General features: G+C 53.9%; 1 long non-coding RNA gene across 1 annotated transcript in view; it reads right to left on the bottom strand.

Annotated features, from left to right (window-relative positions):
- Positions 1 to 2,342: 2,342 nt before the first annotated feature.
- The window catches only part of LOC121019982 (uncharacterized), a 4,642-nt gene continuing 3,727 nt past the window's right edge, over positions 2,343 to 3,257 (bottom strand). Inside the window, exon 2 of the long non-coding RNA XR_005785856.1 lies at positions 2,343 to 2,506. This is a non-coding gene — a long non-coding RNA (uncharacterized LOC121019982). The remainder of the gene's footprint in view (positions 2,507 to 3,257) is intronic.

Raw genomic sequence — 3,257 nt, 5'->3', positions numbered from 1 at the left:
GCTTCAGTCTTTTTATTAAGGAAGAAAATCACTCCCAGATGCATCCCAGTAGAATTTTTCCTTTCTCCTCATCTAAAAGTGGATCACATAACCACCCCTCGTTACAAAGGAGGCTAGGAAAGCAAGTGTTTGACAAAGTAGAAAAGAATCATCACGGCTGGCTGCGACCAAACGCGTCCCCTTGTCCCTGGGACAAGTCAGGTTCTGCACCCACAGCCTTAGGCCCATCGCTCACCTGTTGATCTATTTCTAATGAACACACGTCGTGGGTACCATTGTCTTCTAATGTACGCAGGAGGGATAAAGAAGGTCAGAGAAGTTGAGCGGCCAGTGAGTAAGCGGCTGAGCTGAGACTTGGCTCCAGTCACCATGACTTCAAAACCTGCTTTTTTTTTTTTTATTAAGCCCCTAATACCCTATTTTTTGTCTTAGCGAGGGGAGGGCATGGTGGGACGGCGGATGGCTGGGCGGTTGCTGATGCACCAGGCTGGCTGCATTGCCAAGACCCTCGGGAACCTCGCCTGGGCACCTGGGGGTCTCCCTCTCGTTCGGCCTGGGTCCCCAGCTCCACGTTCCTCGCCTTCCTCAGAGGCTGTCACACATGCCTCTTGCTGTTTGAAGGAGGGAGACTCCGTTCCGTCCGTTCCATGAGTCAGAGGGTCCATAGCTCGCCCTGAGCATCAGAGGTGGGGGGGACCCTCAGAGATGCTCTTGTCCGCAGGGCCAGCAGGGATGGACGGTGTGCGTCTGTCTACGTCAGGAGGGGAAGGGAGATGTCAGAATCACTCCGGGCCCCATCTGAGTTCTGATGGTCCTGACGGGACTGTACTTTGGGAGCCCCGGTCACCGTCAGGGCAGGCAAAATGTGACGGGGACACGGCTGGGCTCTGGGGGTGCGTCCTTCTGTTCCGCCAGCCCAGGAAGAGAGGCCCCCGCACCAGCTTTGGAGATCCGGGTTTGAGGATCCACTCCTCACCAATCGAGTGACCGTGGGCAAATCCTTCCCCATCCTGAGCCTGTCGGATGGGGAGGATCACAGCGGAACTGCCTCATCGGGAAGCTGCAGGATTGAAGGAACGGGTACGTGAAGAGCTGTCTGCAGCATAAGTTATGCCATTCAGAAATTTACCACCGTCACCACCGCGGCTAAATGCTTCCTGCGGTTGGTCTTAGGTTAGACGAATCACGCAATCACCCAAAGCTTTTCCTCCCCTGCCCCTGCCTTCTCTCCCTTCTGTGCTCTGAATCAGCTCTTCCAGGTGTGGGTGGTGGTATTTGTCTCTCCTGGGAGGATGTGTGGCCATGGCCAGCACAACAGCCCAGTTGCTAGAATCCTCCAGAATCTTCCAGAATCCCAGCCCCCCAGCTCACTTGTGGGTGGACCTTGGGCAAGATGCTTTCCTTCTCCACACACCTCGATGTTCTTTCCTCCTAAGAGGGCAGGATGTTTGCCGGAGGGGTGATTTGGAGAATGGGCCGTGGTCACGCCTGAGAGCCCCTCCCAGCGCCCACATGTCACTGGGTCTCCATGAAGGTCCGTCTTCTCCCCTCCTGGGAGCTCCTTCTCCCCCGTTCCACCACAGGTGAGATTGGGTCCAACCATCTCTGTGAGACACGACCGAGGGGCTGACAAAATGAACAAGCAGGTCTGGGAGAGGACACTGGGGTGGTGAGTTTCTTGTTTATTTTAAAGTTTATTTATTTATTTTGAGAGAGTGAGAGGGGGAGGGGCAGAGAGGGGGGAGAGAGAATCCCAGGCAGCCTCCTCACTGTTCGCACAGAGCCCCGTTCGGAACTCGAACTCATGAACCGTGAGATCACAACCTGAGCCGAAATCAAGAGTTGGACGCTTAACTGACCGAGCCCCCCCAGGCGCCCTGGTCAGTTTTTAATAAACAGAGGCAGAGGGGAGCTGCACACAGGAGGCCAGAGGGGAAGGCCATGACGTTGAGGGAGTTACTTCCCGAAGTTGTTAACTCACCAGGAAGTAGCTGTTTCCCTGAGGTTCCCGGCATTCTGCAGGCCTGGTCTGGGGGACCGGGATGTGGGGCGGAGCCGGGGGAGAGCGGGGCTTGTCTTCTGCACCCCACCCAAGGGACGTGTCCTGGAGCCTGCTGAGTGGGCGGATCGGGCTCAGGAGGAAGGGAGGAGAGAGTGATGACAGGATGCGGGTTCCTCGCGGTCCTCGGGGCCGTCTACCCCAAAGTTCTGCCCCTCCCCCGGAATCACCCACCTGCCGGCCCAGGGATGATCACCTCACCCCCCGAGCCCGCCTGGCATTTATTCTGTACCCTCCACCCTGGCCCACCCTGACCCCTCACGAGGCTGGACGCAGCAATTGTTTGTTGGATGATTCTGTGTGTTTTTTTGGCCCAAGACACTTTTTACACAGGTGTTAACACACTGGCGAGAAATTCTCGGAAGGAGGACCAATTTTTGTTCATCCTGCCACATCGCCCCCAAGAATCTTACAGGCATCTGGAGCTGTGTCGTCCCACATGGTAACCTGTTTAAATGTAAACAGAAGTGAAATTAAATTTAAAATTCTCTCTCTAGGGGTGCCTGGGTGGCTCAGTTGGTTGAGCGTCTGACTTTGGCTCATGATTTCTCGTTTCATGAGTTCGAGCCCCACGTCAGGCTTTGCGTTGATAGTGTGGAGCCTGCTTGGGATTCTCTCTCCCCCCCCACAAAATAAATGAATATTAAGAAAAAACTTTTTAAAATTCTCTTCCTTACCACACTGGCCACATCAGAGGCACTCCGTGGCCACATGTGACTAGCGGCTGCTGAACTGGATGGTGTAGACATGTCCCTGATCACAGAAGGTTCTCTTGGGCAGCACTGGACTTGAGGAAAGCCTTGGGTTTTTTTTTTTAATTGTATGTTTTATTGGTGTTTTTTCGTAACACAAGTAACAACTCTTTGTCATAAAGCACTTAGAACATACAGAATACCACGAAGGCGCAAAGAGGGACCCACGCGGGCTGTCTGCTCAGCGACATACTGAATCACTGAGCGACCTTCCTGACGCGCGTTCTGTCGCTCAGTCCCTGAACGTCCCCAAGGAGGGGCAAGGAAGGGGAGGAAGAAATGAACAGACAACACTTGAAAACTCTTCCTCCGTTTGAGGGATTTGGGGTTGTTGTTGGTTTTTTTTTTTTTAACATTTATTTATTTTTGAGAGACTGAGAGGCAGACCATGAACGGGGGAGGGGCAGAGAGAGAGGGAGACACAGAATCCAAAGCAGTTCCAGGCT

The sequence above is a fragment of the Herpailurus yagouaroundi genome, unplaced genomic scaffold, assembly GCF_014898765.1.
Source record: "Herpailurus yagouaroundi ecotype Mexico unplaced genomic scaffold, PumYag 246, whole genome shotgun sequence".
In the NCBI taxonomy this organism is placed as follows: domain Eukaryota; kingdom Metazoa; phylum Chordata; class Mammalia; order Carnivora; family Felidae; genus Herpailurus; species Herpailurus yagouaroundi.
Note: the sequence above shows the minus strand (reverse complement) of the source record. Positions and strands in the feature narration are given on the sequence as shown.